This window comes from Bubalus bubalis, chromosome 12 (genome assembly GCF_019923935.1).
Source record: "Bubalus bubalis isolate 160015118507 breed Murrah chromosome 12, NDDB_SH_1, whole genome shotgun sequence".
Taxonomy (NCBI): Eukaryota; Metazoa; Chordata; class Mammalia; order Artiodactyla; family Bovidae; genus Bubalus; species Bubalus bubalis.
In genome coordinates this window covers 771,889-784,271 of record NC_059168.1, presented here as the reverse complement: position 1 = coordinate 784,271, position 12,383 = coordinate 771,889, and the positions used below count along the sequence as shown (strand labels likewise).

The 12,383-nt window shown below is 47.7% G+C and overlaps 2 long non-coding RNA genes across 2 annotated transcripts in view; one reads left to right on the top strand and one right to left on the bottom strand.

The window, feature by feature from the left end:
• The window catches only part of LOC112577987, a 62,032-nt gene extending 55,677 nt beyond the window's left edge, over positions 1-6,355 (bottom strand). Inside the window, exon 1 of the long non-coding RNA XR_003102121.1 lies at positions 6,140-6,355. This is a non-coding gene — a long non-coding RNA (uncharacterized LOC112577987). The remainder of the gene's footprint in view (positions 1-6,139) is intronic.
• Positions 2,111-5,556, top strand: LOC123328383. The gene is made up of 3 exons (XR_006543167.2): positions 2,111-2,429; positions 3,629-4,146; positions 4,739-5,556. It is a non-coding gene; the product is annotated as an uncharacterized LOC123328383 (long non-coding RNA).
• Positions 6,356-12,383: the final 6,028 nt, after the last annotated feature.

The window sequence follows — 12,383 nt, the reverse complement described above, 5'->3', positions numbered from 1 at the left end:
TCGCCCCGACTGTGTCTCTAGGTATCAGGCGGCTGTGTGGAGCCGAGAAGGCCAGATTGAGTGGTGTGAATAACTTGCAAGCCCTCGGAGCCCCGCCTCTTCTCCTTCAGTCATTCTATTCTTCCCTGGAACCCCGCCCAGCCTTTGAAGCCGGATCTGGGCAGTTTCCTTGCTCCAGCTCCGGGATTGGAAGGGCGTGGTCCTGACTCGGGAGCCAGTCCAAGTTGGGAAGAGCGGGCTGCAAGGAAAGGGGTGAGTCATGAGCCCAGACATAGCTGAGATTCTTGGTGTGTCCCCTGGGGGAGGCGGGGTGCAGAAGGCTCAGCTCGGCCCTGATTCTGCAGTGCTGGAGATGAGAGCTCCCCATCTCTCTGGGCCGGTCTCCTGGGGCACCCGCAACCTCCTGATGTTCCTGGATTTATTTATGTCTGTTTCACCAGAAAGATATGATAGGTGAGAGCTTGTCTGCCTGTTCACATCTCTGGGTCCAAGAACCAGATGGTTGGTTTCAAAGCCAAGCTCAGTGTGGCCTTACTCATCTTCCTAAACCCCTCTGGATCCCAGGTTCCTCATTTAGACAATGGGGACGATACCTGATGGACTCGGCGCACACTTCTGTGAGGACTAAGTGAGGTCATATGTACAATGCATCCAGAACTGGGCCTGCTGCCCAGTAAACACTCCATAAACAAAACAGTACTCAGATTTTCATTACTTTAATGGATAAAAGAGAAATATTTGCTAAATGCATGAATGAAAAGAAGTTCTATTTAGATATAACACAAAAATCAAAGGGATTTCTGTCCCTTTGAATGTCTCCTCCAGTTGTTCAAAGCTCTGGAAACCAGTCTGTTTGTACTCCCCTCCTGATACCTCCAGTGAGAGCAATGTCAGGGTCAGCAATGTGCCCAGTTTAAAAAAAAAAAAAAAATTCCTAGGATCCTCTCCAGATATGAGGCTAGTGAAAGATTTAGGCAGAAAGGGTTAGTTGGGGGTTCTAGGAAGGCTCTTTAAAGGAGCTTGACATCCAGGGTTCTTAGCTGTTTTCCCTCATTGTCCCTTCTTCCTCCTGTGTGGAATGAAGAGGTGATGGCAGGAGATCCAGCAGCCTCAATAAAACCATGAGGCAATTTCAAGGAAAAGCTGCTGAGGATGGCAGAGAAGAAAGATGAATGAACTGTCTTTTGGCCTTCAACCTGCTTTATCTTTTTCTAAGAGAAAGGAAACCTAAACACTTGCTGGATGCCCTGCTATTAAATAGTTTCACTTTGTATCTAGCTGAACTGATAGAAGGTCTCCCTCTCACACTCTATGAAGGATTTGTCCAATGAGAACATTTCAGCCATTATTAAAAATTCTAAAATTTTAAGTATGATACTTTTTTGGAAGGACAGGGTGGCTAGAAGGGCTAAAAGTGCCTGCAGTAGAAGCCTTCCCTTGCAGAATAACCAATCCCGAAAGCAAAAGATAAGCAAGAAAACTGCAGTGGATGAGATTTGCCATCCCCATTAGCTTTTCTGATTACACAAGGGGCAATAAAACCAGTTGTCTGGTTTTTTTTTTTTAATCAGAGGAATCCTCTGAGACCAGTCAAGCCTCCCCCCACCCCACCCCTCCTTTCTGTGGCCTCGACTTCCTTCTGATCTGTTGTTGGCTCCACCTTGCCTGAGCTCTGTGGTCTCCCCAGAACTGTCCTCTTGAGTCTGGTAGGAGCCCAAACTCTGCCCTGCAGCGCTGAGCCAAGCACAGCACTGCCCCACCCCAAGGCGCTGGGTAGAGGCCCTCTGGATTATGGCAGAAGCGGCTGCAGGGGGAACACTGTCCACGAAGTGACACCACTTAAGACTGACTGACACACTGGAGCCAGAGCCCAGGATGCAAAGCCTGAACTCAGACAGGAGACGCACAGAGCAGCTGGCGCCTTACTTTGATGGGGCCGTTCCCAGGAGGGCAGAGACAGCACAGGGACACACTTGGGGCTTCTGGGTCCCTGCAGAATGAATGTAAAGATCCGACTTTTGAGACACCGTCTGATCTTGAATGTCTCCAGAATCGACAAGGCAAGGACATATTACGTTCCCCTGTGTTTTAGTTTTAAGTGTATCTTACTTAATATTTTCAATATGAGTCAGCTCCATATACTATGATGATTTTCAAACAACCAGAAGTTGACTGTAGCCGACTTTAAGACAGGAAGCATGGGTACAGAATCCAGTTGCTTCCACCCTGGGGGCAGGTCTAGGTTCAGTGGTCATGAGTTTTCTGGCTTGTGGCCCGAGTCTGGTTGGATGATGCTCAGAATCCTCCTAGTCCCCTTATTTTCCTGACTCTGCTCTCCTGGTGGGGGCGAGGGGCTCTCCCATCACCAGTGCACTCCTTGAAGGAAACTGCTCTGCCTGATACACCTGCCTGAGAATCCTGGATCTCCAGTGAGTAGAGGAAAGCGGCCCTCCTTTCTGTCTTCTAGGGTGGGTACGTGTGGGATTTGGGAGAAGGGGGTTAAAGGTAATATACAGACAGTTACTATTATTACCACGTGGTTGGGCAGAATAAAATTAGAGCTGCTCTCTCTGTGATAATGTTAAGGACAAGGATGATGATCATGGTGATGATGGTCATGACATCTAGAACCTCAGTGTTCCTGGAGAGAACCAAAAAGACTTTCCCACTCACCAATCAAGAAATGTCCTGCAAATACAGAACGTGTCATATTATGGATGACACAGACAGGATCTCACTTCAGGGGCATAAGAGCCAGTTCTTTATGGATTCACAGGGTTCAGGGCCCAGGGATAGATGGAAACGTGTGTGAATACATTTCTGAATCAGTGAATGTGTACATGATGGCTACTGAGTCTCCTTGTAACTTGTGTGCTAATTATCACTGATCTTTACAAGGCCCCATGAGACTGGTGCTATGATATTTGCATTTCATGGTGATGAAGATAGGACACAAGTAAGTTAAAAAACTAGCTCAGATTGCCAAACATCGAGGGTTTGGGGTGCCACCTCTCAGGTGCCTTGGAAACCTCATTGCAAGGAATAATGAGAACCCTGGTTGGGATGTTGACTAGGAGCAGAGAGGGGGGAACCTAGGCAGCAAACCTTAGGCCAGTCCTCAGGCTGAGGGCACCACGACCAGAGGGCACAGGGCGACTTGCCAAATGTCATCAAACTCGAAGCGTTTTCTTTTTGCCAAAGATGTGCTTTGAAAACATCTGAAGTTTCTATTATAGAATATTTCTCTCTCTTCATCCCTACCCGCATTCATACTTAGACTCAGCACCTTTGGGTAGTTAGAAAAAGATGCAGCTATTGTTCAGTTGCTCAGCCATGTCTGACTCTCTGTGACTCCATGGACTGTAGCCCGCCAGGATCCTCTGCCCGTGGGATCTCCCAGGCAAGAATACTGGAGTGGGTTGCCATTCCCTTCTCCAGGGTATTTTTCTGACCCAGGGATTGAACCCGGGTCTCCTGTATTGACAGGCAGTTTCTTTACCACTGAGCCTCCAGGGAAGCCCTAGAAAAAGATGATAAAGCAGCAAATCACATTCAGAAATGCTCTCTTTTCAGACTATCTGCGGCTTTATTTCAGACCTTCCTAAATGACTCTTTCTTCTGATTACAGAAGCGACGCCAGCAGCTCAGCATAGGCTTCTGTCTCGTGGGTGAGGCCGTGGGCCTCCAGCACCCATACGGCTCCTGACTGCCACACGACACAGCACAATCAATGTCCAGGACAAAAGCTGCCACCCCAAAGCCAGGAGATTTAAAGACACAGGACCCAGGGATAAACACACGTCTGATGCCTGGTGCAGTCTCTGAAATGTGAACCACAGAGAGGACTGGTGGCCACGGGACACAGAGGCACTGCCTAAGGCATTTCTACTTTTATGGGCTCTTCTCTCCACAAAGATGGCATTTGTCTGAGCACTTACAAAGATTACTCACCAAGAAAGAGATGCTGGGCAAATCTCCCACCTTAGAAACCCTGTCGCCTGCCTGGCTGAGCCCCTGAGTCGACACTTGTATGGCTGTGACTCAGCCTTGGAACAAGGCTCATTCTGCTGGAATCACAGGATCTTGCTTGAAAAGGTCGAGGCACTAAACTCAGGAGCTGTAAGCCCAGATCCCTTCAGAGTCCAGGTAAGAGGGGAAGGCAGTAGAGCTAACATTGAGGGGGTCCCTGCCGAGTCCAAGGGTTTCCCAGGTGGCTCAATGGTAGAGAATCTGCCTGCCAATGGGAGAGAGGCAGGAGACTCGAGTTTGATCCCTGGGTTGGGAAGATCCCCTGGAGGAGGAAATGGCAACCCACCCCAGTATTCTTGCCTGGAGAATCCCATGCATAGAGAAGCCTGGCGGGCTAGTCCGTGGGGTCACAAAGAGTCGGACATGACTTAAGGACTCAGCACACGTGCGCTGCTGAGTCCAGACCCTCTTGTACACACTTGGTTCTCTGAGTCCTCCCGACCACCCACTGAAACGAGTGGAGTCACACATGGTCTAGAAGCCTGAGAGCCTTGCTTGAGGGTTATAGCCTTGAGGGTTATACAGGGCCTGCGATCCGAAGAATATGGACCTGCCACCTATAGTCATCAGAACATCAGAAACCAGCCCTGTGCGGCCAACAGACCTTAGCGCAGGATGGAGTCAAAAGGGCCTGCGCTGGGGCCTTGAGCAGCTAGCCTGCAACCCAGTGATTACTGTTTAAAATTTTAATATTTTTCTCATGTTGTAGATAAGAAGAGGAAAGTTGGAAGGAGGTTTTCTTCCTCAGAATCTTGCTCTTGGCTTTTAAGCGAAGACATGTAGCAGTCTTCCTATGCTACTTGTCACCTGCACGACATGGGCTTTGAAACTCACGTGGTGACTGCCTCTCTCCCTGGGTCCCTCGGCCAGTGTGACATCACAGGACACAAGATACAGCTTCAGCCCTGGGCCACCACCACCCTTCATAAACTCTGGATTTTTAATTGCACCAACTGTATACTCAACCAATCCCATGATGGCAGTCCCTCAAACCCCTCAGCATCAACCAGAAGAGATGAACCTGCACAGGGACCCCTCAGCAAAGGGGTCTCCCAGCCACACAGCACAGAGCTGGGACTGAAGCCAGATGGGCCACCCAAACAGGAGAGGAGACCAAACAGCCACACCCTCCAGGAGGGGGCCCGCCAGCCCCCAGGCTGTGCTGGGGGCAAACAGAATATTCTCTGAGCCACTCCAACTTGAGAAATCGGGTGCTGACTCATTATTAACCCAGGAAGCCCACGCACTCAAATGACTGTACTGAAAAAGCTCTGTCATACCCTGCTTACTGATGTGCAGATTTTTAAGCAAATTTGAAAAATGTTTATCATAAGGTATTTATGACATTTTAACCGTTTCATTTACAGTAAGCAGACGACATTTGAAAAAAAAGTTTCCTGTATATTACTTGACAGTAAAGCGAAGCTTTATCAGAATAGTAACAGCTTGAGAAACACATATCAAGGTCAAGTCAAGCCTCAACGACTCAGCTCCCCCATCCTCACACCCCCGCCCCCGCTGCCCCCAGCCCCCTGAATATTTTCTTTCTGATTTTACTACCGTTTGTGACTTTCAGTGCTAAGGAAAGGCAAAAGACATTCAATAAGCTCCTGGAATCATTCACATGCTTTTAGAGAGAAAAGTCAAAATTCTATCTCTTTATTGTAATCCTTGCACCAAAAGTGGGCAGCTCAGACCACGAGGCCAGAAATTGCTCAGAAGCCGTCTTGCCTCCACCCCTGAGAAGCGGAAGCCAGCCCAACCTCAGCACCCCTGGGTTAGCACGGTCACCCACCTCCATCTCTGAATTTCCCTTTGGCTCTAGAGAGGAGTCTTAAAACAGCTTTTTTTAAACCAGCCAAGCATCACCGGCTTCTCCGTAATACACACGCTCACAATTAACAGGCTAAGAAATTTCTGCAAACCATCAGGCTCACAAACAGTAGCTAGGGGGGTGAGGGCGCTGGGAAGCCAACTTCTAAAGTCAGAGGTCTTCAAAATCTGAACGAAACACGGCATCCACTCCAAGACCCCTCAGCCAAGCTCCTGGAGCTGAGATTCTTTAGACAAACTGCAGAAATGAGCAAGAAAGTGACAGAAACATACTCACCAGGGAGAAGCTGAGAGCTCTACCTTCTCAGGACCAGGCTGTGAAGGTCTGAAAGCCCGAGGCTGGCTCAGACACAACCCGCCTGGAATGTCGGTTTGAAACTTAAAAGCAACGACCATTCAGTCAGTTATTTCCCTCCATTCCCAGTGATGTCCACACGATTGAGACTCAAAAAAATAAAAAAAATTTAAAAAGTGAGAGAGAGAAAAAAAAGGCGCACACCTCAGTCTTCATTCTCATTGGAACGAGATGACTCATGCTGACTCACAACCACCACTTCCTCTCCCGACATTCTCTTCATACTTGTGAGCAGCCTAGTCCTGTTCCCAGGGTCTCTGCAGCCCTTCCTGGAAGAACAGCCTTCCTGACCCCCGGCAAGCAGACTCAGCCACTGCCCTGACATGCTGCCCGGGAGCCTACTCTAGGGAAAAATGCCTTATTTAGGAGGTCTAGGAATGGCCAAAAAAAAGAAAAATGCATGAGGCTTCCATGCATTTGAACCTTCTTCAATAGACACTGACGTTTTGTAACTGATTGCAAAGCTCCTGCCCTGAATGCTTGCTTTTTCAGGGCATTTCAGGGACGTAGAGAAAAATGAGAAATATCTCATTCTTTGAGGTCGTTACTTTGCCCTCATGATTTCACTGTGTTTATTCCTGCACATCTTCCTCTACCAAACTAATCACAGGATCTATAACCACAATTTCTTCAAAGTTATTTATTAAGAAGGGTGTGCCCTGTTTTTAGGATCAAGTGACTTAAACAAAATCTCTTCTAAATCCATCTCTCAGGCTTCAAGAATATGCCAGATTTGAATATTCAAGTCCCAAGGAATGAAATGAAAGCAGAAGCCTGGAAACTGTACAAACCGTTGACGGACGTCTGCATGCAAGGACTGAGGCGAGCCTTACCTCCCAGTTTTCTTTGGAATGATCCCCAGGGGTGGGGCAGCCTTCCACAGCTTCCCACATTTTTAAATTATGAGAATCAACGGAAGAGCAAAATCCACGTGATGTTAAGCAGACTGAGCCACCAAGAAGGGTGGCTGTGGTTGCATCTGGCCCGTCCTGGTTTCTGGAGCGTGACCCACACAAGGCCACGGGTGAACACGGGGGCCCTTCACCCTTTCTGACTTAGTACCTGCTGCTGTGCAGCCCACACTGTGATACCCCTGAAGCATAGAGAGCAAATGAGGAAATACCGTTTTGGAAGGGGACAGAAGACTTGAGCAAGCTGCATCGTTGTGCTCCTCACCCTGGAGGGGTCAGGAGACTCAGTCTCCATTTAGAGTCAGATTCATCTTAGAGCAATCATTGTTATTGTTATTGTCTAGTTGCTAAGTTGAGTCTGACCCTTTGCAACCCCAGTAGCCTGCCAGGCTCCTCTGTCCATGAGACTTCCCAGGCAAGAATACTGGAGTGGGCTGCCATTTCCTCCTCCAGGGTATCTTCCCAACCAAGGGATTGAACCTGCATCTTCTGCATTGGCAGGTGGATTCTTTACCACTGAACCACCACAGAAGTAATACTTGTTTGTTATTCTAGATCTTAGTTCTTTTAACAGAACCATCAGGGCTGTTAAAATTTTTCTATCAGACAACACCAAGTGCTTTGAAGTCCCTGTGAAAGTTGCAGTATATTATTGAATTGACCAAATATTCTTATTTCTGGCAGTTTTGGGGGGGTTGGTTTTTTGTTTTTTTTTTTTCCAGGAGAGTGCAAAGCCTGTTGGTTTTCCAGAATTTTAGAACAGCTTTGTTGTGCAATGCATCACAGTGTGTTTTCTTCAAGGGGAGTGGAAACAAGGGTGGGGTGGTGGGCCCATGAGCAGCCTGTCCCAAAGGGACCCACCTCAGGCCATGAGGCCAGCAGCCCCGGACGCAGGCTGTGGTGCAGGGGTCTGTGCAGGGAAAGCCAGCCTTCCATTATGAAAGCTGAAAGTGAAAGTGAAGTCACTCAGTCCTGTCTGACTCTTTGCGACCCCATGGACTGTAGCCTATCAGGCTCCTCCGTCCATGGGTTTTTCCAGGCAAGAGTACTGGAGTGGGTTGCCATTGCCTTCTCCAGGAGCTCTTCCCGACCCAGGGATTGAACCCAGATCTCCCACATTGTAGGCAGACGCTTTACCATCTGAGCCACCAGGGAAGTCCATTATGAAGACTGTATTAGGTCAACTCATTAATCCCTGGGGGAACTGAGAAATTATTAATTGGAAAAAACTACCAGAAATGAATGAAAGGAATCTAAAATAGTTGGGAAATGTAGGCTCTGAGGGGCAGCCACACCCTCCTGCCAGAAGTGCATCATTTTACCAGTGGTTTCTTCCTTAGCAACACTGTTTCAGGGAGGTCTTCCAGAAACTTCTAGGGCAAGATCTCCTCCCATAGCAGCCATTTAAGGCAGCACAGGGTGAGGTCAGTAGAACTGTGTCCTCCATGTGGTGTTGCAACGGATAATCCCAGGCATGCTCTGTCAATTCCTGACTGCCAGAGCTCTTCTCATCCGGGCCAGGAAGTGGGAAAGACCATCAGTGCGAGAAGGGACTGCCGTCAATACATTCATAAATAAATCACCCAGCGAGACAGACCAGCACCGCCTCCATGACTGTTAATATGGAGAGCTCTAGCATGGATTTTCTTTTCAGTAGCTTACCTCTGCACAGTTCATCAGAAAGGAGACAGTGATGTCATTTTAAACCTGGCTACGTGGAAACATGTTTTATCTTTTTTTTTTTTTCTACTTGTTGGCTGGGCCAGGCCACATGCAGGATCCTAGTTGTCCAAGCAGGCATGGAACCCGTGCCCCCTGTAGTAGACGCACAGTGCCCTAACCACTGGACAGCCAGGGAAAGCCCTGGAAACACGTGTGAAACATCTACATGATCCTTTCCCAACGAAAATAGCACTGGAAAAATTTAGGTTTCTGTGAATTCGGAAAATAAACAAGATTCACTCCTAAGGACAGTGCCCAGTCCGAAGACAGTGCATACTACCTGGTCACAGGATTCTTACAAGCCCTGATGGCTCACCTTTAAGAGTATTTAATATGTGCCAGTCAGTCTCCTCAACACGCAGGTACTGTGACCTCTGATCCTCAAAGTAGCCCTCTGAGGAAGGTAGCAACACACGTCATCTTCATTTTCTAGCAGAGACTCTGAGAGGGCCAGGAGCCTGCCCCGGGCAGCACAGCCCAGCTGTGAACCCAGGCCATCTGATGTCAGAACTCATGTTCCTAACCACCAGGCTAAAGGGATTTCCACAAAGGACTTTTTAAAAAATCTTGGCATGCACATCCCCTAACCTAATTCTGCAGATATTTATAAGGTAGAGGTACTTTCTGTTCATTTGAGAAGTAAATAAAAATCCTAGCCTTGACGTGCCCCCCACCTTAAGATGGCAGCAGTTCTCATTAAGGGGAAATTCAATTAGAATTAAACACTGTGCAGGCATGCTAAGTCGTTTCAGTCATGTCCAGCTCTGTGACACGCTATGGACTGTAGCCACCAGGCTCCCCTGTCCATGGGATTCTCCAGGCAAGAATCCTGAAGTGGGTTGCCATTTCCTCCTCCAGGGGATCTTCCTGACCCAGGGATCGAACCTGCGACTCTTACGTTTCCTGCATTGGCAGGCGGGTTCTTTACTGCTAGTGCCTCCTGGGAAGTTACTCACTGCTGCTGCTAAGTCGCTTCAGTCCTGTCCGACTCTGTGCGACCCCATAGACGGCAGCCCACCAGGCTCCCCCGTCCCTGAGATTCTCCAGGCAAGAACACTGGAGTGGGTTGCCATTTCCTTCTCCGAGAAGTTACTCACTAGTACTTCCCAAAGAGACCCATGAAGCTACACATGCCAAGACAGTGCTCGCCCCACATGGTACACAAAGGCATCAGGGAATATTCCCGGTGGTCCGCCCTTCACTTTCCTCACAGAGTTCATTACCACTCTCCTTCCTGGGAGAAGATCCAGTCCCTCATTTCAAATCTAGCCCCTCCTCCCCTCTCCACTTCATTTCTTCTTTAGGATTTTACTCCTAATCACACATAGGTCCTCTCCCTCCATCCTTAAACTTTTCCTGTCCTTGGGCCTGAACACAGGCCAAAGTCTCTTCCATCTGCAAAAAAGCCCCCTGTCTTTGACCCTGTGAAACAGACCCCAAGGATGTCCCCCATATTCATTCCATCCCTCCCCATTGGCAGCAGCCTTGACATTTGGTTGGAATTGACTCCACCCCCATACCCAGGGGAGAATTTTGATTGGGTGAAGCAAAGCAAGAGAATGCCACTGTGACTGGTTCTAGGATGGGCCCCCAAGCCTATGTCATTTAATGTGTGGCTTCTTTTGGCCAAGGTAATGGGCTCAGGGGTAGGGCCATTGCCTCAAGGATGGTAGGGAAGAATGCACAAAACTAAAGAAAAAAAACGTATCCCATCTCAATGTCTATTCCTCAGAGAAGCAGGAGGGGACAGTCCATGCTGTCTAAAATGTTTAAACAAAAAGCACTGCCAGAGCCTGGGTGAAACCTCACTCAGGTTTATATCCTGTCACTAATTGCATGATCAAAATCAAGTGGTGGTCCACCTGCCTCCATCCTCCCATCTGTAAGATGGAGGGAGAGCCATGCATGATTCAAAGGAGTATCATTTCAACACTTATTCTATAGCTTGCATATATATGGTAAGTTCCATAATATTAACTGCCATTCGAGCTCTTAGTTATCCCATCTTCTTCTCAAGGGCAAGAATTGTTGTTGTTGCTGTTCAGTCAGTCAGTTGTGTCTGACTCTTTGCGACCCATGGACTGCAGCACACCAGGCTTCCCTGCCTTTCACTATCTCCTTGAATTTGCTCAAACTCGTGTCCGTTCAGTCCATGATGCCATCCGACCACCCATCCTCTGCCATCCCCTTCTTCTCCTGCCTTCAATCTTTCTCAGCATCAGGGTCTTTTCCAATGAGTTGGCTGTTCACATCAAGTGGCCAAAGTACTGGAGCTTCAGCTTCAGCATAAGTCCTTCCAATGAATATTCAGGACTGATTTCCTTTAGGATTGACTGGTTTGATCTCCTTGCAATCCAAGGAACTCTCAAGAGTCTTCTCCTTGCTTTGAAAGCATCATTTCTTCGGTGCTCAGCCTTCTTTATGGTCCAACCGTCACATCTATACATGACTACTGGAAAAACCATAGCTTTCAGTATACAGACTTTTGTGGCCTGTGATGTCTCTGTTTTTTAATAAGCTGTCTAGGTTTTTCATAGCTTTTCTTCCAAGGAGCAGACATCTTAGGGGTGGTTTTAAGCCACTGGGTTTATAGTAATTTGTAACACAGAATTGGTACACAGTAATTTGTTATACAGAATAAACCCAGCGCATTTGCAAAATGGAGGCTCCATATTCACAAGGGTATATGAGAATTGAAAGTTAACATATGCGAAGTGCATGGAATAATAAAGACTATCTCTAAGTATCGTCTGTTAGTCATAGATACCACTGACTTGGTAAAACGTCTGACTACTTGAAAGTTTTCCCATCAGTACAGTATCTGAGTCACAGGATACAGTCAAAAGTCTAGAATTTTAATGAATGAATCACATACTAAATATGCATCATCTTTGAAAACTCAGTACCTATGAATGAGCTGCATAGTTACAAACTATTATGTAACAAAGCAGACTGTAATAAAGAAGATGCCGGGGTATATGGAGCCAAATACAAGTGATCTGGAAACTCAAACATTCAGTGAATATTCAGGTAAGGCTGCCAGAGGCCGAGCACTGATGCAGGTCCTGGGGCCACAGCAGGAAAGACACAAGGTCTCTAGTCTCATGAAGCTTTCCTTCTGGTAAGAGGAGACAAAAAACAAGTGCACGAGAAAAATCTAAACTAGTGATAGGAACTGTGCAAAAGCTTAACGAAGGGTGGAAGAATGCTACTTGAGATGAGTGGACCGTCTAGAAAGGCCATTCTGTTGGGGTGCCATTTAAACTGAGTTCTGAACAATGGCCAGGACCCAACCAGTAGCATTCGGGAACAGGGCCCAGCTAGAGCCAAAGCCCCTAAGGCAAAAGGAGTGTGGCTGTCTCTAGACCAGCAAGGCTGATGCTGATAAGCAGCAGGGAAGGAACAATGGGCTCGGCAAGAGAGCAAAGAAGGAACTCAGATTTTATGCCAAGGTCAGTGAGGAGGCTCTGGAGGGTTTTAAATATAAGAGTGACATGGTCTGATTTGGACTTTCTAGAGGCTAACTCTGAATC